Below are 24,286 nucleotides of genomic sequence, written 5' to 3'. Positions count from 1 at the left end.
CATTTTTATTGCAGATATTCTTCCCCATAATGTTAATTTTAATTTGGTCCCTATCTCCATATCTTTCTTTATTTCTTTCCATATTTTGTTATAATTATCTTCAAATAAATTTATATTTTCCATTGTCAATTGTATACCCAAATATTTTACTTTTTTCGCTATTTGTAATCCTGTTGTTTCTTCCAATTCCTTTTTTCCCTGATTCCCCCATGTTTTTTACCATTTATTTCATTTTTTCTTTGTTTAGTGTAAACCCCGTGACTTTACCAAATTCTCCCAGTTTTTCAAGAATCTTTTAAATGCTTTATTCTGGGTTTTCTGCCATCAATACTAAATAGGCTGCAAATGCCCTTAATTTATATGACTTATTACCCAGAGTTACCCCTTTTATCTCCTGGTCTAATCTAATTTCTTCATTTAATATTTCCAAAGTTAAAATAAAAAGTATCTGATCCCAAACCTCCACTTTCTTGTGGGACAACTTTGGGAGAAACAATGGTTAAGGAGTAAGCCTCACACAAATCCGCAGTGGATTCTCTAAGATGGGGGATGGCACCTTGTACATCTTCCAGCAACTCCTGTAGCCCAGCTGGTGCCTATCAATTGCTCTGCTTTCCTTTGGAGCACATCAGCGAGGCCAAGGGGGGTCTTGTCATCTGGGCAGCCCAGGACACACTGCCCATGCTTGCGCCCAAGAGAGGTCATTTTGGTGCTGCTAATGCAATTGTTTGACTTCACCCCTGGAGGCACACTTCACTGTCGCTCGAGACAAACAGTTGGAACAGAAGGAGGTTACTGAGCATGTTGTGCGGATGCCTGATTATTGTCTTTCAAAGCAACTACTCTATTCTGAACTTAAAAATGGAAAATGTAATGCTGGTGGTCAACAAAAGAGGTTTAAACACACTCTCTCAAGGCAAATCTTAAAAAATGTAGTCTAGCACCAACAACTGGGAAACACTGGCCTGCAAGCACTTCCAGTTGGAGAACAGCCTTTACCAAAGGTGTCATGGGCTTTGAAGACACTCGAACTCAGGACGCAAGGGAGAAACGTGCTAAGAGGAAGGCATGCTTCAGAAATCCACACCATGATCAGCTCCCGCCTGGAAACCAATGTCCCCACTGTGGAAGGAGGTGTGGATCCGGAATTGGCCTCCACAGTCACTTACGGACTCATTGTTAAAACCGAGTTTATGGAAGACAATCTTACTTGGCTATGAGTGATCGCCAAAGAAGAAGATGAAGATGAAGAAGAAGAAGAAGAAGAAGAAGAAGAAGAAGAAGAAGAAGAAGAAGAAGAAAGGGATCCTAAAGGTAAAGGGACCCCTGACCATTAGGTCCAGTCGCGGACGACTCTGGGGTTGCAGCGCTCATCTCGCTCTATAGGCTGAAGGAGCCGGCATTTGTCATGTGGCCAGCATGACTAAGCCGCTTCTGGCGAAACCAAAGCAGCAGCGCACAGAAACGCCATTTACCTTCCCGCCAGAGCGGTACCTATTTACATACTTGCACTTCATGCTTTCGAACTGCTAGGTGAGCAGGAGCTGGGACCGAGCAATGGGAGCTCACCCCATCACACGGATTCGAACCGCCGACCTTCTGATTGGAAAGCCCTAGGCTCAGTGGTTTAGACCACAGCGCCACCCACATCCCTAAATTACCCTATTTCAAATTCCCTTTAGGGGGGAATTTGGAGAGAATCTGACTTATACCACTTCCCATCCCCCAGCTAAGTTCCACAGGGTTGTTAGTTCATGTGAATGAGCTGAAAAGGATTCAGTTCAGGTGTGAGACTCTCCATGCCCCCGTAATGCCCCCTTTTCAGGACTTGTGACCCCAGCTTAAGTTCTGTTGGCTGAGCCCCAGCTGAGTTAGAGTGAAGTGGGGAGGGAAGGAGTGACTAATGCTGGCAAAGCCCCAGCTCAGCTTGGAAAGTACAAGATCCTGACAGATCTTGGGTTTGAATTGCACTGTTAGACTGAAAGTGAGTGCCTGGCCCCAGGCCACCTTTTGAGTTTCATGGCTGAAGTCTCACTATCTTAGTCCAACATGTTAACTGCCACATTATTCCCTATTTCCCCCTGCTTTTGTAGCTGTTACTACTGCAATATTTACATAGATGTAATGGCACATTTTAAAATGCCATATCCTGATGACCCTCATAGCCCTTCCCTGGTTATTGTTGCTCTTGCACCACGCTAAGCTAAGTCAAGGTCTGGCCAAGTGCGTCACTGAAACTGGGCCTTGTGGTTAAGCTCCCTCCTCACGCACCATAAGCTGCAACCATGAACAAATATTTTACTACCTAATGGATAGATGAGGCCAAAATAACCAATTCTATTGCTGAAGGGACCTTTCCCTCCCTTCTTTTACCTAAAAAAGGTTTTCCCAACTCCCTCTTGATACTGAAAAAAACAAAAAGAACATAAGAACAACCGGCTAGATTAGGCCAAAGATCCGTCTATTTCAGTATCCTCACAGTGGCCAACCACATTCCTTTGCGAATCTGAATGCAACAGTGTTCTCCCAACTTCTGATTCCCAGCAACTGGTATTCAGAGGCAAACCAAAAGCCAGTGGATGCTATAGCCCGGGAGCACCAGGACTGCCACGGTTCCCAACTATGTTTCCTGACTTGTGCAAGAGATAAAACCATCACTATCCTTGAAATGACATTGAAGAATACAGAACTGTGTGTATATGTGTTGGTGGGCTTGGGGGATACATTTAGGGGAAGTCCCTTTCTCTTTTCCTCTTTTCTCCTGAGCTGGTGTGGGCAATGTCACCCAAAAACTGACAAATGTACCAGACAATTTACCCTCCCTTGCTGAGCCTGACTGAGCTACAAGGTTCTTGGTGCTTCTTCTCGTTCTCCTCCTCCAGCTGACCTTGCAAGATCAGCCATCTGCAGCATGGAGGCGATTCATAAGCAAGGCCTTTTCTGCTGTGATCTTTCTGATACACAAGGAAGATTGGAGTGGACTTCCGGTCAGCGCCAGCGGCAAATGGCGGAATCCCTCTGATCTCCGGAGGGAAGAGCTCTGAAGAATCCGGGTCGGATCCGCTCCAGCGAAGCGGGGACCCTTGAAATCGCAGGCGGGTGAAGCCTGCGAACGTGGGACTCGGCGGGCACCTTTAGCGCTCCCCCAAATCAACGAAGGAGCCCAGTTACGGGTTCCGGAGCGAAGCAAGGTTTGTGGCGCGGTGCTGAGAGTCGTCTGCTTCTTCTTCAGAGTGAAGCTGCACAGCCGTTGTCGGAGAGCACTGACTTCTTTCTTGAAAATTTGGATAAAAGCAACTACCCGTGAGTAGGGGGAAGATCGGAGTTTTGAATTTAAATTTGGGACTAATCGGGAACCGAAGCGGTAAGGTATAAAAAGGAAGTCCGCCTTCTGCCATTGTATATAGATCAAAGCAAAGAGACTGAGAGCTAGAACTGCAAAAGACGTTTGAAAAAAAAGATCTAAAAAATCCGACGTCAAAGTAAGAGACTGTTACAATATAGAAATAATGCTGCTGCAAGCTGCTTGCTTGAAAACAACATCACATGATGTTGGGACTGTCCGTGGGAAACAGAGGGCACCGGAATTAGCTCAGAGTGTAATATGAGCTGTACAGGAAGTGTTTGTTCAGTCGGCTGCTGGAGTTTGAAGAGTGCAGACATGTTTTTTGTAACGCTGCAAAGACAGAAATAAAGACATGTAAATACATTTCTGTCTATCTCTTTCCCCTGCCGGGGGGGGGCAGGAAAGAGGGGGGGTGTTCTTCTCACGCTGAGAAGGATCGCCTATCGCGACCTCTGCCTGGATCCTGCCGGGAAAGCAGACCGGGAGGTCAACAGGAGACCAAGCCGGGTGCCTGGGAGAGTTGCCAGTTTCTCCTGATAAAGGCTTGGATTTCCAACATCTGGTAGCAGAGGATGGTTAGCTACAAGAACGGCTGAACACCCGAGGAATCATTTTTGCTGATAAGCTAACGAGCAACGGAACCCCTAAGGTATGCTGATTTTATGGGCTAAAAGGGTGAACACAGAATGAATCTTCTCTGGTTCACAAAAGCTGCTTTTTGGATAAAAAACAGCACTGAGAGAGAACCACATTCTTTGCATTCCTGGGAATGATAAGGTTTGCTGCTCAAGCTTGGAATGTCCAGTTGCTAAGCAACGAGACGTCAATCTTTTCAGCTACTTCGGAAAAAGTTAGCTTGAAAAGGAAGTGGAAATTTACTAGCCAATGGAAGAGAGGCTGGGACTGTAAAAGGCTGGGAAAACACTGGTAAACATTCCAGCGTTTGTTTTGTCTGTTGTCTCACTGCTCTTGGAGGGACTTTCCAGAGCTGCCTGCGTTTAGCTGCCAGCTAAAAGGCAGTAAACAACCCAATAGACTCTTGGATTTTACAGGCTCGAGAGTGAGAGCTGAGGCTTGGATTCAAAATGGATACCAAGAAGGGGGGAGGCTTACCTTACCCACCTCCACTGACTAATGATAATTATTCCTCATGGTCTGTAAAGATGAAAGCCCTGCTTCAGAATCAGAGGATTTATGGGGTGATTGAGAACCCCATCCCTGCTGCACCAACGCCAGGTTGGAATTCACAGAATGTGAGAGCCAGGACGGCCATAATTCTGTGTATCTCAGATGATCAACTCGTGCATATTCAGGATTTGGAATACATGCGTGAGATTTGGGAAACGCTGCGTAGAATACATCAAAGAGATGCTGGTTCCTCAGCGTTGCTGCATTTTGAAAAGCTGACCAATATGAGGCTAGCGCCTGATGGAGATGTACAAGCGCATCTGACAGAGATGAAATTCTTACGCCAGCAGATGGCACAACGCAATTTCCCTCTACAGGAAGAGATATTCTGCTTCATGATTATTAACAGCCTTAATCGGACTTATAAAACAGTTGCAAGTCAACTGGGTTCTCTACCTTCCGCTGATCTTACGGTGGAGAGGATTTGTTCAGTGGTTCTGAATGAGAGAGACAGACTTGCTGCAATAGATGTCAAAGACAGGGGGAGCGAAGCTCGGAGTTCTGACACCCCCACTGCTATTGCAAGTGAAGAACAGGCTGTTGCTTTGAACGTTGTCCGTTGTTTCAATTGTGGACAGACTGGGCATCTTCAGCGGAATTGTAAGAAGCCACGTCAAGAGAAAGGAGCTAAGGGGAGCTCTGCAAAGCCTGAGGCATCAGGCAAAAGTCGTACCAAGTCCCAGATGAAACCTGGAAAAGCATTGCTATCAACAAAAGCCGAATTTTCAATGGAGAACGCTTTTGTTCTTGACACGGGTTGCACGCAACACATGACATCACGCCGAGGACTGTTTTCAACGTTTAAGAAGCAAAGCTTCACTGTGAAACAGGCCAATGGCCAGGAGCTTGAAGCGATCGGGTTTGGAACTGTGTATCTTGAAAGTCTGAACTTGACTATTAACAATGTGTATTTGGTTCCTGATTTAAAGTACAATCTGCTGAGTGTTTCGCAGATCACAAAGAAAGGACTGATTTTGTCCTATGATGAAGAAAGCTGCAAAATCTTCAAAGATGGAAAGCTGTATCTTTCTGCCAGAGAGAAAGATGGACTGTATTTGTTGACTTTTGATCAAAGTGATTGCATAAATTGTAATGCATCTGAGTCTAACATGATTTCTCTTGCAGGTGTGACGAAAAACGTCCAGGAGACGACGAGAGTAACCAAAGCTTTTCAGCAAGTATATGCTGATGTGATTGGTCCTCTAGCACCATCTATAGGCAATGCAAGATATTATCTTGTGTGTGTGGATTATTTCTCTCATTATGTGTGGATATACATATTGCACAAACCACAAGAAGCCTTAGAAAGGTTTAAAGAGTTTTGTGACAAGGTTAAGAATATTCATGATGCTAACATCGATTGTCTTTTCACAGATGAAAAGCCAGTTTTTCTTTTACAGGATTTTCAGGATTTCCTGGATAAGAAAGGAATAAGGCACAAGACTGCTGTTTCAGCAGATGCATGGAACAAAAGTGTCTGTGTGCAAGTGAACAAAGAATTGCAAAATGGCATGAAGGCACAATTGCTGAGTTCACATTTGCCACATAAGTTTTGGGCTGAATCTTTATCGTGTTTTTGTTACTCTTGGGTGAGAAAGGTTTCAAAAGGTATGGAATGTTCTCCTTTTGAGAAGCTGTTCCACAGAAAACCTTCTGTCGCGCATTTTAAAGTTTTTGGATCTCAAATCAGGACTGAAACTCCAGATGGGGTGAAGAATGCTAGAGGCATTTTTGTGGGTTATGAAAAGGGTCTCTACAGAGTAATTTTGTCTGAATCTGGTCAGGCGATTCTCACAAAATTTCTGGAGAGTGCTCCTGAACAGGAGAGAGTAATTGTTCACACATTTCCCACTGAGGACAATTCAGATGATGATGATGATTTTTCTGATTACAGTGGTACTGAGAGTAACAGTGATAGCTCGAAGAGCTCAGTTGACACAGTCATTGAGAGGAAATCTCACACAATGGCTAGACCTTCACAGGTGAAGGATGAACCACTGTTTACTATTGGAACTGGTTCTCCAAAGAGTCCTGAGACTGAACCAGTGAGCAGAGAGGATCAGCACCTCATACGCAGGACCGAGAGAGTTACAAAGGGTGTACCACCGAAGAGGTATTCAAAAGAGTTTGCCAACTCAGCTGCAGCATGTGTTGCTATTGTTGACAACTCAAGACAGGTTAAAGCTGTGTCTAAGTCAGAGACAGAGACACAACAGGGAGTTGCTAAGCGTAACACTACATTCCCTAGCCAAGGAAATGCAGATGCACTCATTCCTTGGAAGTCAGACAACCAGAGAGGTACACTGGGGAAACCAGTGGCGGGTAGTTCCAAGGGTGGAACTGAAACAACAGGGGACTGTAATATGTATAACAACTGTTTGTTTTCTTCTCTGGATCAAGCTTTGCTCGCAGCGCACATTGATTCATATGGGGGAGTATGTTACGATATAGAAACAATGCTGCTGCAAGCTGCTTGCTTGAAAACAACATCACATGATGTTGGGACTGTCCGTGGGAAACAGAGGGCACCGGAATTAGCTCAGAGTGCAATATGAGCTGTACAGGAAGTGCTTGTTCAGTCGGCTGCTGGAGTTTGAAGAGTGCAGACATGTTTTTTGTAACGCTGCAAAGACAGAAATAAAGACATGTAAATACGTTTCTGTCTATCTCTTTCCCCTGCAGGGGGGGGCAGGAAAGAGGGGGGGTGTTCTTCTCACGCTGAGAAGGATCGCCTATCGCGACCTCTGCCTGGATCCTGCCGGGAAAGCAGACCGGGAGGTCAACAGGAGACCAAGCCGGGTGCCTGGGAGAGTTGCCAGTTTCTCCTGATAAAGGCTTGGATTTCCAACAGAGACCCCCTCCAGGTTGCAGGAGAGGAGGGGGTAAAGCTAAACGTTATATTTGCCTGTAGATAAAGAAGATAGAGCATAAACCACTGCTCAAAAACCTGGGAACGGGCTGCCAGGGGAAATAGCTGCCGTGTTGCGAAAAGCGCTGATGTTTCTTTGTTGACAGCTAGCTCCGCAAGAAGAGATACTGTGTTTCTGGACTGGATACAAAGTAACTGGGACTAAGGGAAAATCGATACTGTATTTAATTTAGAAGAAAGGGGGGGGGCACAGGGGAAAGAAAAGGACATTTTAACCAAGGTAACAAACGGATTGATACTGTGTCCCCCTAGTGGAGGCTGGTAACTGTTAACATTGAATTGAGCCAGAGGAATTTTCCACTTTTTTTTACTGTTTGAACAACTTCAGCCATGGGACTGACCTTGACTTTATCTAGTGTTGTGTTATGGCAGATGGGAAAGAAAAACTGGATTTGCCTCAGGAAAAAACAACAAGGTCTGGCAAATCCTTTCGCCCGGAAATTGAGAAGAGAAGAGCTTCAGCATCTGGCCCATCAGGGGGAGCTCCACCACAAACTAAGGCAAAAGGTATGTCAACTGAAGAAGTTTTAGCAGCGGGCTTAGTTAGAATTCAAGAATCTTTGGACAATGTCCAGGAATCTTTGAAAAATTTGACTTTGGAAGTAGCTGAAACAAATAAAAAAGTGGTGGATGCATCAAGTAAAATTGACCAAAATACTGCAAGCATCAATACTCTGGGTCAAAAGGTTACCACTAATACTGAAATGATACAGAAAGTACTACAGGAATCTGCCACAACTCGAAAGACGGCTGAGGAAGCTAAAGGCCACAAGACAAGAAATACCACCGATACATACACAATTGGTAGACCATAGGCTAACGTTGTCTATGATTGAACTGAAGGAGAAACAAACCAATTTGAGAATCAGGGCTGTGCCTGAACTTGAGCAAGATAAGTTAAGTGACTTTCTTATGAAGGAATTTGCAGACTTTTGGAACTTAGATCTGGAGAAAGAAGAATTTAAGATTGTGAGCGCATTTAGGCTTGGAAGAGGAGGGAGGAAGAACAAAGTGAGAGATTGTTTGATCACTTTCAGAACAAAAGAAGAGAGAGATAGAATCTTGGGTCTGCATTTTGAGAAGGCCCTGAAAATACATCAACCAAGAGTGGAAATTTGTAAGGATATTCCAAAATACCTTTTGGAACTTAGAGCCAACTACGGAGACCTGGTCGCCCTGCTGAGAAGTAACAACATTATTTTTAGGTGGGAATTTCCTCAAGGCCTATCTTTCAGCTTCAAAGGAAAAAAGATAAAAATAAGATCGGTGGATGACAAAGACAGATTTTTAAAAGACTACGGTGAAGATCTACAGAAAGGGTCTGTAAAAGAGCAACGAGTCCCGGGAAGAGGAATAATAGAAAGGGCAAGAATCCTTTTTGGTGCAGACAACTTGGAGAAGGTGGCACTACCTACAGAGGAGGAAGAAGCATTAGGAGCAGTTGGAGGAGTAGCAAAGTAACTACAATATGTCTCTGCAACTATTAAGTTGGAATTGTAATGGTCTAAATTCCCCGCGGAAGAGGAAACAGATCTTTCATTTGTTAAAAAAGGAACAATTGGATTTGATTTGTTTACAGGAAACTCATGTGATAAGGCTACACAGAAATTTTTTGACAAAATGGACTGTTTCAAGAAGTGGCAGAAAGATATTTCTAGATTTGTCTGGCAGGGCAAAAAGCCAAGAATAAAATTTAAAATATGAACTGATGCAAAAGAAAGAGGAGGCTTTGCCCTGCCAGACCTTAAACTTTATTATGAATCAGCATAATACTTATGGTATGAAAAGGGTAAAGTACACAGAATGTTTAAAAATCACATTGTCAGGAAAGCACTGTTTAATGTTTGGATAAGGTATAAAGACCTACTTGAAAATAAAACCCCAAGGTGGTTGTCACCGATGGAAGCGAAGGCCTTGAAAAAGCTCAATATAGAGGCCAAATGGCCGAAATATTGGGAAATTTTGGAACAAGAAGGAGACAAATTGAAATTGCAGAGCTTTGAGAAGTTAAAAAATAAAGTGCGAGATTGGCTTCATTATCATCAGATAATGGAGGCATACAAATTGGATAAGAAAATCGGCTTCCAGGTGGAAAAATCAAAATTGGAAACAGAATTATTAAAATCCAAAACTAAGACTTTGTCAAAAATGTATAATCTGCTGCTGAAATGGAACACTCAGGATGAAATGGTAAAATCTGCTATGATTAAATGGGCACAAGACGTGGGTCATAATATTATGATGGCTGACTGGGAACAGTTATGGACCACAGGTATGAGGTTTACGGCATGTAATGCCTTAAGAGAGAATATTATGAAAATGATATACAGGTGGTACATGACACCAGTCAAGCTAGCAAAAATCTATCATTTGCCCGATAATAAATGTTGGAAATGTAAAGAAACTGAAGGTACATTCTTTCACCTTTGGTGGACATGCCCAAGGATTAAGGCCTTCTGGGAGATGATCTATAATGAAATGAAAAAGATATTTAAATATACTTTCCAGAAGAAACCAGAGGCTTTTCTCCTGGGCATGGTTGGCCAATTGGTGTTAAAGAAAGACAGAACTTTTTTTTATGTATGCAACAACAGCAGCAAGAATACTCATCGCAAAGTATTGGAAGACACAAGAACTACCCACTCTGGAAGAATGGCAGATGAAAGTGATGGACTATATGGAATTAGCAGAAATGACCGGCAGAATCCGAGACCAGGGAGAAGAGATGGTGGAAGAAGATTGGAATAAATTTAAAGATTATTTACAGAAACAATGCAAAATTAATGAATGATGGAATGATGTTGGATTGAAGTTAAGGGGTTTATAGCAATAAGGTTTGAAATATCAGGGGGAAATGGATTGTTAAACAGAGGGAAAGGTCAAGTTAAAATATTAAGATAAAAATTAAGATAAAGTTAAAGAGGGAAAGGATTTGCTGAATAAACAATTGAACTGGAATACAAAGGGGGGAGGTGTGGGGAAGTCCAAGAAACAAGCCAATGCAAGATATGTTTTGAAAGATGGAATTGTTTTTAATTGTTGTTATTTTTTGTATTTTTTCTGGTATTGTTTTTTCTTTTTTTCTGTTTGTATTACATTGTGAAAATCTTAATAAAATATTATATATGATTGGAGTGAACTTATGAAACAATAAAACAATGCAGAGTTGCGGTGGCAGGCGGGAAGGACTTACAACAGTGTGCTAGAGAAATCCTGTCTTACAGATTTGTTTCTCTCATTTCCACTGGAGGTCAGTGCAACATTACAGAACATTACAGAATCGTGGGGTGGTTTCCCCCCCTTATCCCTGAAATGATGCTCTCCTTCATTCTAAACTAGTACTCCAGCTAAATACACCCCCCTCCCAAGTTGTTGTTTAAAAACTAGATTTTGATGGTAATAAATATGGGCTTTGGAACAGTTCTCTGTGGTTATATTTGTAACTGCTCAAATAGGGCTGTGAAAAGCTAGAAATACTCAGGTGTTACTCAGCTGAAGCCTGCTCTGCTCTGCTTGGGAATGAAAATGGCATTTAGTCTTTTCTACCCTCCCCTACGCTCCCCGCCATAAGACAAATGCTCCATCTGTCTAATAAATGGGTGAGGACTGGATGACTCAGCTATGTGGGACTGATGGGTGGGAGGATACACTGAGTAATAACAGCCTTGATCCAGCACTTTTCATAAGAGCAGAGAAGTATTTTAGACAGGGTTGTGCTGGGTAGGAACATTGGAAGCTGCCTTCTACTCAGTCAGATCATTTGTTCACCCATCTCAGTATTGTCCAGACTGAATAGCAGTGACTCTCCAGAATTTCAGGCAGGGAGTCTCTCCCAGTCTGGAGATGCTGGGGATTGAACCTGGGGCCTTCAGTATGCAATATGTGCTCCACCACTGAGCTACATTCTTTTCCTGGGTACATTTTCCCCCCAGGTGAAAACACATGTGAACCTCACTGAACTGTTCCCTGAACATTCTCCCCCCTGCTGACTCAATGTTTGTCACTGGCTAGGGTTAGTTTTCCTATTTGCAGCTCTATAACACAATTACCCCCATTAAACCAGTCTTCCTCTTCCAGGGTACATCATGTAGCCATAGTTTTGGTTATGGGATTATGTCACTGTGGGCAAACAAAGCCAATTTAGAGGGAGGGCAACACACCCTGAACCCTGTTTCCCCAATGTTGAGCCAATCAGGGATCAAAAAACAGGCACCACAATTTTGCAAATCCCAACACAATTGACTATTCAGAGAAAGGGCAATATTTCATTCATTACCTTGGCCTTTGTGCAAACATTTTTGCATCCTTTAAATGCAGCAATTGAAAAGGGGTGGGTCCCTCTTTTGGCTCAGCCTTAGTCCTGTGAGCTGAATGGATGGGTCCCAATACAATGCAACTACCTTAAACAAATGGCTTAAAAAGACGTATAAACACCTAAAAAGAGACTACTCTAAAAAGGTGCACGTTCCCAAATGAATTGAGAAATGGGCAAATCCTCCTCCAAATATCCACTTTAGGGGGAGATACTGTCAAAAGCCAGAGAATCACTTAGAGTTTTGTGAAGAGATTAGTTGAGATTGAGTGAGTCAATGTTCCATTTTGGGCTTGTTCCTTCCTTGTAAGGCAGCAGTGGGTTATATTTCAGACCAAGGGCTTCATTCTGTTCTGGGGTCCATGATACTGTAGTTAGGGCCAGAGGCAGAAGAGGGTGGAATAATTAACACAATTTTTGTCTTTATACACTAAGCTGGTTTCTACACACATTCCACTTCTGACTAGAATCCTTATCAGAGTCCAAGGACACATTTTAGCCAGGTGAACATATAAGGCAGATGTGAATAAAGGCTTTTGAGGGGTGTGGCCTGGGGAGAGAAGGTGTGACTACAAAGGTTGTTTGGTCTGGGGAGATTCCCAAGGGCCAAAAGAATAGCCCTCGTATGGCCCCCAGGTCTGAGATTTCCCACCACTGTTCCAGGTTCTCTCTAGGACTTTCTGGTCCTGGGAGTAACAACTGTGACTGGAATGTCTATTATTTATAGTGGCAGTCTCTTCTCTACCTGTATCTTCAGAAATTTGCGGGCTACTCATCTCAAGCTGCCAGGCCAACAGGTTTTGTGGTGGTGGTGATGGTAAGCTGATTCAGGTAATAGGACAATATTAAAGGTAAAGGGACCCCTGACAGTTAAGTCCAGTCGCGGACGACTCTGGGGTTGTGGCGCTCATCTTGTTTTACCTGCCCAGGAAGCTGGTGTACAGCTTCCGGGTCATGTGGCCAGCATGACTAAGCCGCTTCTTGTGAACCAGAGCAGTGCACGGAAACGCTGTCTACCTTCCCGCTGGAGTAGTACCTATTTATCTACTTGCACTGGTGTGCTTTCGAACTGCTAGGTGAGCAGGAGCAGGGACCGAGCAATGGGAGCTCACCTCGTCACACGGATTCAAACCGCTGACCTTCTGATTGGCAGGCCCTAGGCTCTGTGGTTTAACCCACAGCGCCACCCAACAATGTTACGGGGAAACAATTCAGAGTGTGGGCAACATGTCTCACATCACACAATGCTGTGGTTGAAATTCATCAGACCTGGCTTGTTGGCAGTATCAGGTCATTTCCATTCTCTAAGGTGGCACTGGTGGGGGGATGGGGACAAGCTCTTTCTTACCCCCCCCCCAGCATAAATTGATTGAATCAGGAACTACAAATCCACTCCTAGCTGCATGAGAATGTTTTGACCACTCTTCCTTGCTTATTAACTTCCTCTTCGCTCATGGATTTGTGGGTGGATTGTGGGAAAGTGTTTCTGCAAAACCATCAGGAATGCTTGGTGGGTGTAGAACAGGGATAGGCAACCTAAGGCCCGTGGGCCAGATCCGGCCCAATCGCCTTCTAAATCTGGCCCGCGGACGGTCTGGGAATCAGCGTGTTTTTATATGAGTAGAATGTGTCCTTTTATTAAAATGCATCTCTGGGTTATTTGTGGGGCATAGGAATGCATTGATCCCCCCCCCAAAAAAAAATAGTCTGGCCCACCACATGGTCTGAGGGATGGTGGACTGGCCCACAGCTGAAAAAGGTTGCTGACCCCTGGTGTAGAACCACTGCACTTAATGATTGTGGGGACTGTCCAGCAGAGATCTGATTAATAGGGTTGATCCACAGGGGTGACCAAAGTAGCACTCCAATGGTGCTTGAGAAAGGCCTCTAAACACTGCTCCAGAAATCTACAATGCACAAGAGACTGTTTGCTATTCCTGCTCAGTTTGCACTGGCTCAGCTTATCCTAATAAGTCCCCCCTACAGCCCAACATGCCCACGTTTCACTGGACACACAACCTTCTTTTCATTCCAACAGAGGAGAGAAGGAAATAGCTTTTCCCTGTGACTGCTTGATATAGGTGGCTTTCCTTCAGTGATGCAGGTCTTTACAAACAATGCTAGATTCTATCTGATGTGATTCCGGCTTATCCAGGAAGTTTTGTGGGGAAGCAATTCTCTGTGCTAATTACATACAGAACAGATTGTTTCATTCTACCATAAACAATACCCCTCATTTTTTGCTTTATGGGAAAAAAACCTTTTTGGACCATGTTAAAACTTTTGCTTGTTGGGCTTGGGTTCACATCCCAAAAGGACAGAGAAGGAAAGGAGATCCCAAAGCAAAGAAACTTAGGTTTGTTGGTTATCAAAGTTGGTCAAAAGGGTATCGTTTTGCACTAGGGCATGGCAGAGTTGTGATATCAAGACATGCAGAGTTTTGTGAGCAAGATGGTTGGGCTCATTTACATGGAAATTCAGAAGTTGTTTTATCTTCAGATGATACAGATAAATTTGTGAAATCTGAGGAAGAAAAGCCACAAATTAAAGTAAGTTCTGAAAGTGATAGTGATGAGGAATCAGGGGACGAGGGTCCCAGTACACAATCTCCTAAAGCTGAACCAATTTCTCCTGAGCGAGATGAATCAGAAGGGGAAGATAGTTCAGAGGGGGAGAGTGTTCAAGTTAGAAGATCACAAAGAAGCAATAAGGGGGTACCTCCAGAAAGGTTTATTATACAAGAAGTTAAAACTGCTGATGTGAAGAAAGAGCCTTGTGATTATGAGGAGGTTTTAAAGTTACCACACCAGGAAATAGTAATGTGGAAAAATGCAATGAGAGCAGAAATGAAATCTTTAGCAGAGCATAATGTCTTTACTATTGAGCCATTGCCAGAAGGAAAAAAGACAGTGGACTGTAGATGGGTGTATAAAATAAAACACTTGGTAGATGGTAGTGTTAAGTACAAAGCTAGGCTGGTAGCACAAGGCTTTACTCACAGAAAAGGTGAAAGTTTTGATGAAACCTTTTCTCCTACTGCAAGGAGCGAAAGTGTACGTTTATTGTTAGCTATTGCAGCACAACGTGGGTTTAAGGTAAACCATTTTGATATTGAAACAGCTTATCTTAACACAAATTTATGCGAAGAAATTTTTATGAATCAAGCACCAGGATTTGAGGCAGGCGAACAGAATTCTGTATATAGGTTACACAAAGCAATTTATGGGCTCAAACAATCAGCTAGAAATTGGAATGAGTGTCTTGATAATGCTTTAAAAAATCTTGGCTTTAAAAGAATCTTAGCTGATAACTGCTTGTACACTAAAGGGAAGGGTGATAAACAAGAATTATGTTTGTCCTGTGCTGATGATTTGCTTTATTCTACAAAAAATGACAAGTGGAAAAATTTGCAGAACAACTAAGAAAGGAATTTAAAGTAAGAGATTTGGGTCCAGTAAAAAATTATCTCGGTCTAGAAATTCAAAGGACAACCGATGGAAGTTTTTTGTTGAGTCAAAAAGATAAAATAATGGAATTACTTGAAAGAAACAATATGCAAAACAGCAAGGGAGTAAAAACCCCAATGGAAATAGGTTTTTTCAAGAATGAAGGAGAATGCACAGAACCAGTAAATCCTGAAATGTACCATTCAATAGTTGGAAGTTTATTATACATTTCATTGTGGAGCAGACCAGATTTGAGTTATGCAGTTGGAATACTGAGCAGACTAGTAAGCTATCCCACAGAAAATGCCTGGAAGGGTTTAAAATGTATTTTCCGGTATTTAAACCATACACTTGATTATTGTTTAAGATTACCATCTTCAAGGTCTACAAAATTGCAGTGTTATGTTGACAGCGATTGGGCCAACCTGCCTGATAGAAAATCAATTTCTGGCATGGTGTTTCAATTTGGGGATTCCTTGATAGGTTGGAAGTCCAAAAAGCAAGGAATCGTGGCCACATCTTCAACAGAGGCTGAATACTGTGCTTTATCAGAGTTGTGTAATGAAATAAAATTTTATGTTCAAATCCTCAGTGATTTAGACATACAATGTGATTATCCAGTTCAAATATGGGAAGACAATCAAGCTGTAATAACTTTGGCTGGGTCTGAGCAGTTTAAAAATAAACATTTAGAAATTAAGTATCAAAATGTGACTGAAAATGTGAAGCAAAACCTGATAATACAAAAATATTGTGAGAGTATGCAAAATGTGGCTGATATATTTACGAAAGCACTAACTTTTGAGAAACATGCACAACTAGTGATAAAATTAGGAATTGTAGTGTGTGATGTATAAATATGTTTTGTATATGTTTAAAGTAGAGGGGATGTTGGGAAAGAAACATTCTGCACAGAAATAGAGGGGTGTGTTGGGAAAGAAACATTCTGCACAGAAATAGTAAAGATGTTTGTACCTTTAAGAATAGTTTTTGTGAGCTCTGGGCTAATTGGGTACAGCTGGCCATGACTACAAAAGGAGAAAAGCTGCAGTTTGAACTCTGACTGCAGGAAAAACACCCACAAGCTTTGTTGTTTTGAAATAAAACCTTTATTTGATTTGGTTTTACACCGGTCTCATGGTGTCACAGTCTCTGTCATCTGCCACCAGTGGAAAATCCCCCTCTAACATGCCCCGCCTTCCTTTACCCATCCCCCGATGTCGCCTGGTTGTTCAGGTTGGCAGCTTCAGAGATCATTCAAGTAGACTTGAGCTGGCACGTGATGCTGCAAGAACTTCGTCTGCTACAAGAACCTTTTTTCTTTCTTTTTCCCCTTCCCCCCCTTCCTTTGCCATTTGTTTTAGTTTCTGGTCCTATTTAGGTGTTTTTTTCTTCCCTTAATGTACGTTATATGGTAGTTCTGTTTAGCTGTGGAATGTTTTGGGGTTTATTTTTTAATTTAATTAATTGCTTTGTCTAATATTATAATAGTAGGCTGACAAAGAATATAATAGTTTCATATAAACAGAGAGGTAGCTGATGTTTAGCTGGTTTGTTCTACTCAACTAATTAGAGTTATCGAGTTGTTGATACTATAAGCAGAATAACTAAGCTGGGAAAGAATAACATCAATTGCCATCAATGGAGGCTAGTATGAGGCTTGGGATTGCTACCGTGGAGGGGCGAGGGAGGTATGGTGGTGGGGGCAGATGTTATAGGCGGAGGGGATCAAGGTACGGGTATGCTCGTACCCCTTCCAATCTGCGCTCCATCCCAAGGGACAAGGGTAGGGTGAGCAAGGATTACTCACCTCCGTCACTGGTGCTGTGCAATGCCAGGTCTATAGGCAACAAAACCGCCACCCTGCAAGATTTCTTTACCTCGCAGGGGGTCGACCTGGCTTGTGTGATGGAGACCTGGGTGTGCGAAGGGGAAACAGTTACCTTACGAGAGATGGCGCCCCCGGGTTTCTCTGTCCTCCAGTCGTGGACTGTGGGCCGGGGGGGGAGGGGCTCTACCATCGCCATCAATCCCCGGCATTGAATGTGTTGGCCTAGTGTGGGGCTCCGAGGTGAGCTTGGCTGTCTGACTGGTGTACCGGCCACCTAGCGCACCAGCAGCCACCCTGTCAGGCCTACTGGAGGCGGTGGCCGGCTGGGCCTTGGAGTTCCCTAACCTATTGGTATTGGGGGACTTCAACATCCATGCTGATGCCACTCCCTCCTCACAGGCTCTGGGCCCTGGTGTCTTCCAGTTTGTTTCGGACCCCACACATCAAGCAGGCCACACGCTGGATTTGATCTTTGATCTTTGAAGGTGCCATGGTCTGATCACTACGCTCTGAAAGCCAGGATTGACTTTCCACCCCCACCCTGCTTAGGTGGCGAGCCAATTTGGGCTTGCCCACAGAGGCTGATGGACCCTGATTGATTCCGTCAAGCCTTGCGGGACCTTGCTCCCCCTGGCGACTCATTGACTGAGCTTGTTGAGGGCTGGAATATCCAGCTCCTGGCAGCCATCGATGAGATCGCAGCTAAACGCCCTCTGCGACTCTGCAGAAACCAGGCTCCCTGGTTTACCAAGGAGCTCCGGAAAATGAAGCAGGACCTCAGACGGCTAGAGCGAGTATGGCAGGGTGCCCGTGACGGAGCCTCAAGAACATCTTATAGGGTTTTCATGAAAACCTATGAGATGGCAGTGAACGCCGCTAAGAAGGCTTACTTCTTGTTCTATGCACTTTAATCTTGTCATACCATAAATATGCATGCCAACCAAAAGCATTATTAAATCCTTCTAAATCCAGTATATCTGTATTTTCAAGAAGTAGTCATTCCTTCAACCAGCAGAAAGCTGCTGCTTCATAGTAAAGTTTTAAGTCTGGCAGGGCAAAGCCTCCTCTTTCTTTTGCATCCGTTAATATTTTAATATTTTAAATTTTATTCTTGGCTTTTTGCCCTGCCAGACAAATCTGGATATGTCTTTCTGCCACTTCTTGAAACAGTCGGTTTTATCAATGATCTGCAAAGTCTGGAATAAAAACAACATTCTTGGCAATACATTCATCTTTATCACAGCAATACGGCCTAATAGTGAGAGTTTCAAATTTGACCAAGTTTCTAAGTCTTTCTTTATCTCCGTCCAGCATTTATCATAATTGTCTTTATATAAGTTCCCATTTTTAGCTGTCATGATAATTCCCAAGTACTTTACTTTTTTAACCACTGTCAACCCTGTCTCATTCTGAAACCTCTCTTTCTCAATTTCTGTTAAGTTCTTTGCCAAAACCTTTGTTTTAGATTTGTTCAGTTTAAAACCTGCCAATCGACCAAACTCCTGAATCAATTCTAAAGCTCTTTTCGCACTAGATTCTGGTCCTGTAGTGTCAAAACTAGGTCATCTGCAAATGCTCTTAATTTATACTGTTTAGCTCCGACCTGTATCCCTCTGACCAATTGGTCCTTTCTAAGCAAAATTCAAGCTTAAACTGAAGAGAGTAGGAAAAACCACTGGGCCGGTAAGATACAATCTAAACCAAATCCCTTATGAATACACAGTGGAAGTGAGGAACAGGTTTAAGGATTTAGATTTGCTGGACAGAGTACCTGAAGAACTATGGATGGAGGCTCGAAACATTATACAGGAGGCAGCAACGAAAACCATCCCAATGAAAAGGAAATGCAAGAAAGCAAAGTGGCTGTCCAATGAGGCCTTACAAATAGCGGGGGAGAGAAGGCAAGCAAAATGCGAGGGAGATAGAGAAAGATACAGGAAATTGAATGCAGAATTCCAAAAAATAGCAAGGAGAGACAAGAAGGCCTTCCTAAATGAGCAATGCAAAGAAATAGTGGAAAACAACAGAATGGGAAGAACCAGAGATCTGTTCAAGAAAATTGGAGATATGAAAGGAACATTTCGTTCAAAGATTACCATAATAAAGGACAAAAGTGGTAAGGACCTAACAGAAGCATAAGACATCAAGAAGAGGTGGCAAGAATACACAGAGGAATTATACCAGAAAGATATGGATGTCTTGTACACCCCAGGTAGTGTGGTTGCTGACCTTGAGCCAGACATCCTGGAGAGTGAAGTCAAATGGGCCTTAGAAAGCATTGCAAATAACAAGGCCAGTGGAAGTGATGGTATTCCAGCTGAACTATTTAAAATGTTAAAAGATGATGCTGTTAAGGTGCTACACTCAATATGCCAGCAAGTTTGGAAAACTCAGCAGTGGCCAGAGGATTGGAGAAGGTCAGTCTACATCCCAATCCCAAAGAAGGGCAGTGCTAAAGAATGCTCCAACTACCGCACACTTGCACTCATTTCACACGCTAGCAAGGTTATGCTTAAAATTCTTCAAGGAAGGCTCAAGCAGTATGTGGACCGAGAACTCCCAGAAGTGCAAGCTGGATTTAGAAGAGGCAGAGGAACCAGAGACCAAATTGCAAACATGCGCTGGATTATGGAGAAGGCTAGACAGTTCCAGAAAGACATCTACTTCTGCTTCATTGACTATGCAAAAGCCTTTGACTGTGTCGACCACAGCAAACTATGGCAAGTTCTTAAAGAAATGGGAGTGCCTGATCACCTCATCTGTCTCCTGAGAAATCTCTATATGGGACAAGAAGCTACAGTTAGAACTGGATATGGAACGACTGATTGGTTCAAAATTGGGAAAGGAGTACGACAAGGCTGTATTTTGTCTCCCTGCTTATTTAACTTATATGCAGAATTCATCATGCGAAAGGCTGGGCTGGATGAATCCCTAGCCGGAATTAAGATTGCTGGAAGAAATATCACCAACCTCAGATATGCAGATGACACAACCTTGATGGCAGAAAGTGAGGATGAATTAAAAAACCTTTTATTGATGGTGAAAGAGGAGAGCGCAAAATATGGTCTGAAGCTCAACATCAAAAAAACGAAGATCATGGCCACTGGTCCCATCACCTCCTGGCAAATAGAAGGGGAGGAAATGGAGGCAGTGAGAGATTTTACTTTCTTGGGCTCCATGATCACTGCAGATGGTGACAGCAGCCACAAAATTAAGAGACGCCTGCTTCTTGGGAGGAAAGCAATGACAAACCTAGACAGCATTTTAAAAAGTAGAGACATCACCTTGCCAACAAAGGTCCGTATAGTAAAAGCTATGGTTTTCCCAGTAGTGATGTATGGAAGTGAGAGCTGGACCATAAAGAAGGCTGATCGCCGAAGAATTGACACTTTTGAATTATGGTGCTGGAGGAGACTCTTGAGAGTCCCACGGACTGCAAGAAGATGAAACGCATCCATTCTTAAGGAAATCAGCCCTGAGTGCTCACTGGAAGGACAGATCGTGAAGCTGAGGCTCCAATACTTTGGCCATCTCATGAGAAGAGAAGACTCACTGGAAAAGACCCTGATGTTGGGAAAGATGGAGGGCACAAGGAGAAGGGGACGACAGAGGATGAGATGGTTAGACAGTGTTCTCGAAGCTACAAACATGAACCTGACCAAACTGCGGGTGGCAGTGGAAGACAGGAGTGCCTGGCATGCTCTGGTCCATGGGGTCACGAAGAGTCGGACACGACTGAACGACTAAACAACAACAACAATCATGTTCAGCAACACCTCCAGGACTGATATAAAAAGCAATGGGGAAATTGGGCAACCTTGTCGTGTTCCTTTTTCTATTCTGAACTCCTCTGTTATAACGTTATTAACAATTAATCTAGCTTTTTGTTCAGAATAGATTGCACCTATACCATTTTCAAATTCTTGGCCTACCCCCATTCCTTGGAGATTCTTCTTCATAAAACTCCAAGAAATATTGTCAAAGGCTTTCTCCGCATCCACAAATATCATTACTGCTTTTGTGTTTATATTTTCCTGTAAAAGTTCCAGGATGTCTATTACATTCCTCACATTGTCAGATAGGTGCCTACCCGGGAGAAAGCCTGCTTGGTCCTTATGAATCTCCTCTATTAGAACTTTCTTTAATCTTCTAGCCAAAATGTCTGCAAAGATTTTATAATCCACATTGAGCAATGATATAGGGCGGTAGTTCTTAAGCTGAGTCTTTTCAGATTCTGTTTTTGGTATAAGTGTAACAAAAGCTTCTTTCCCACGTTTCAGGTGCCTTTTTCCCCTGTAATATGTCATTACAGACTTCTTGAATCAACCAGTCCTTCAATGTTTTATAATATCTAGAAGTCAGTCCATCAGGTCCCGGAGATTTACCCAGTTGCATATTCTGAATGGCACTTTCAACCTCATGTTCTGTTATTTTATAACTCAATTTTGATTTATTCTCTTGAGATATTTTCTGTAGCCCATTTACTTTCAAGAATTCCTCTATGTCCGACTCCTCCTGTGGTTGTTGTGAATATAGCTGTTTAAAGTAGCTTTGAAAAGCACTCCTGATTTCAACTGGATTCTGTATACTTCTTCCTTCCACTTCCAAATTTGTAATTGTGTTTAATTTCTGTCTCTTCCTCATTTGCCACGCCAATAGTTTCCCACATTTATTTGCCGACTCAAAAGTCTTCTGTCTCATTTGTCTAATCTTCCATTCAATCTCTTGATTTATCATTTGCATATATTGAACTTGATGTAGTTTTATCTCTCTTAAAATTTCCTGTGATTTTGGTTTTGCTCTCAGTCTCCTTTCTCCTTCTTTAATCTTTTCCAAGATCTTATCTCTCTTTTCCTGTTATAGTCTCTTCTTAAGGGCATTCTGTTGTATCAAAAACCCTCCCATAACAGCTTTACTTGCATCCCAGACTGTTCTTTTCTCCACTGTAGTATTCAGGTTTATCTCAAAGTAATCCCTCAAGGTTTTTTTGGGCCTTCTTAGTTATTTCCTCATCCCTAAACAAAGTGTCATTCATCCTCCATCTAAAGGAACCAGTTGGTAGTAAGTTCATCACCATCTTTACTGCGTTATGGTCGGAGCAAGTCTTTGGGCAGATTTCCACTTTTTTTGTCTTCGGTGCCAGTCCTCTAGTGATCCAAATTTGGTCAATTTGTGTCCAAGTCATTTTGGCTTCAGAAAAGAAGGTTCCCTCTCTTCCTAAGGGGTTTTTAGTTCTCCAAATGTCTATCAAGTCCAGGTTGTCTGTTAGTTCAAAAAACGTTTTCGGTAGTCTACCATCTTTGGTGACTACCTGCCGTTGTGCCTTATCCATATTTGTAGAAACTACTCCATTCATGTCACCCATCAAAATCACATTGTACTCCAAATAGTCTGTCAGTGTCTCATGCAACTTTTTAAAGAATTCAGATTTACCTTCATTCGGTGCATATACACCTACAATCAAATATTTCTCTCCATGATGCTGAATTTCAGTTGCCAGATATCTTCCTTGTTCATCTTTGAAGATAAGTTTTGGTGTTAGACTCTCCTTAGCATATATAACGACTCCTCTTTTTTTAACTTTGTCTGATGAGATAAATTCTTGTCCCAATCTTTTATTAATTAAAATTTTCCTATGCAGCCTAATCACATGAGTTTCTTGTAGACAAATCAAATCCAGTTGTTCTTTTTTTAATATGTGAAAGATCGATTTCCTCTTTCTAGCCGAGTTCAAACCGTTACAATTCCAGCTTAATAGTTGCAGAGACATGATGTGTTTATTGTATTATATTCCTCCAGATGCTCCCAAAATGTCCTCTTTGTCCACCGATCCCAGTGGTGTCTTCTTATCCAAGTTCAGAATTGCTTTCGCGCTGTCTATCCTTTTCCTCTCTAATGGATCCAACAGGTCTTGTTCTTTTAAAAGTTCTTTCTGCAGGTCCTCCTCGTAGTCTTTTAAAAATTTGTCTTTGTCCTCCACTGATCTTATTTTTATCTTTCTTCCTTTGATACTGAAAGAAAGACCTTCAGGGAATTCCCACATGAAAATAATGTTGTTCCTTCTCAGCTGGGTAACCAGATCTCTGTAATTGGACCTAAGGTCCAAAAGATGTTTCGGGATATCCTTGAATAATTCCACTCTTGATTTGCTTATTTCCAAAGGTTTTTGAAAGTGTAGTCCCAAAATTTTATCCCTCTCCTCTTTGGATCTGAACGCAATCAAACAGTCTCTTATCTTTATTCTCCTACTTGTTTTACCAAGTCGAAAAGCACTCACTATTTTGAATTCTTCTTTTTCCAGATCCAAATCCCCAAAATTCACAAATTCCTGTGTAAGAAAATCACTTAGTCCCTCTTTCTCAATTTCCGGCACTGCTCTGATTCTTAGGTTCGTTCAATCATAGAAAATCTTGCTCTGTAGTCAGCAAGTTGCCTGTTAATCGGTGGTATCCTTTCCTCTAGCAACAGCAGCCTCCCTTGCTTCCTCTGCTATTTTCCTTGTCTTGGCCGATTCCTCCAATGATTTTTGAATAGAATCTGTATTATTATCAACTTTCTGACCCAAGTTATTAATGCTTTCTGTATTTTGTTTGATGCTTGCAGTATTTTGATCTATTTTAGATGATGCTTCTGCCACTCTTTTATTTGTTTCTGCAACCTCTTCTGTCAATTTGTTTATTGATTCTTGAAGTCTTGCAAATCCTGCATTTATAAGTTCTTCAGTCGAAGACATCACTTTTGATTTAGATTGTGCAGAAGCACCTCCTGTTGGGTCAGGTATAGAAGCTCTCCTTCCCGTGTGAGAAGATTTGCCAGACCTTGTAGTTTTTTCTTGAAGCGGCTCTATTCTCCCTTTCCCATCTGCCATACCACACCAGATTATCTCAAGGTCTTTTCCCAGCTAACTAACAGCTTTAGAAGGAAAACAGTGGAAAATTCCTCAGTTACTTTGTAACAGTCCCAGTGCCCACCAGGGGGAAACAATGTTCACAGAGAGGAGGAAAAAATAAAATGTCTCCCGTCTTCTCCCTCACAGAAACTTTAGTATCAAAATAGTCCCATCAAAAGTATCAAAGTAGTCCCATCATAAACAAAGTAGTCAATTTGCAGAGATAAAATTCCCAAAGTCTCTTTCCGCGATCTCTTTCCGAGGCTTTACTTTCAATTTGACAGCTCAGGACCAGGCGTCCGAGCAGTGTTTCTCAGCAGTCAAAGTCCTTTTTCCACGCAGGCA

General features: G+C 42.5%; 1 long non-coding RNA gene across 1 annotated transcript in view; it reads left to right on the top strand.

Moving 5' to 3' along the window:
• The window catches only part of LOC310668896, a 55,148-nt gene extending 37,535 nt beyond the window's left edge, over nt 1-17,613 (top strand). Inside the window, exon 3 of the long non-coding RNA XR_014506880.1 lies at nt 17,538-17,613. This is a non-coding gene — a long non-coding RNA (uncharacterized lncRNA). The remainder of the gene's footprint in view (nt 1-17,537) is intronic.
• The last annotated feature ends 6,673 nt before the right edge of the window (nt 17,614-24,286 follow it).

The sequence above is a fragment of the Podarcis tiliguerta genome, assembly GCF_965153285.1.
Source record: "Podarcis tiliguerta genome assembly, chromosome: W".
Classification (NCBI taxonomy): Eukaryota; Metazoa; Chordata; class Lepidosauria; order Squamata; family Lacertidae; genus Podarcis; species Podarcis tiliguerta.
This window is presented reverse-complemented; position numbering and strand designations above follow the sequence as displayed.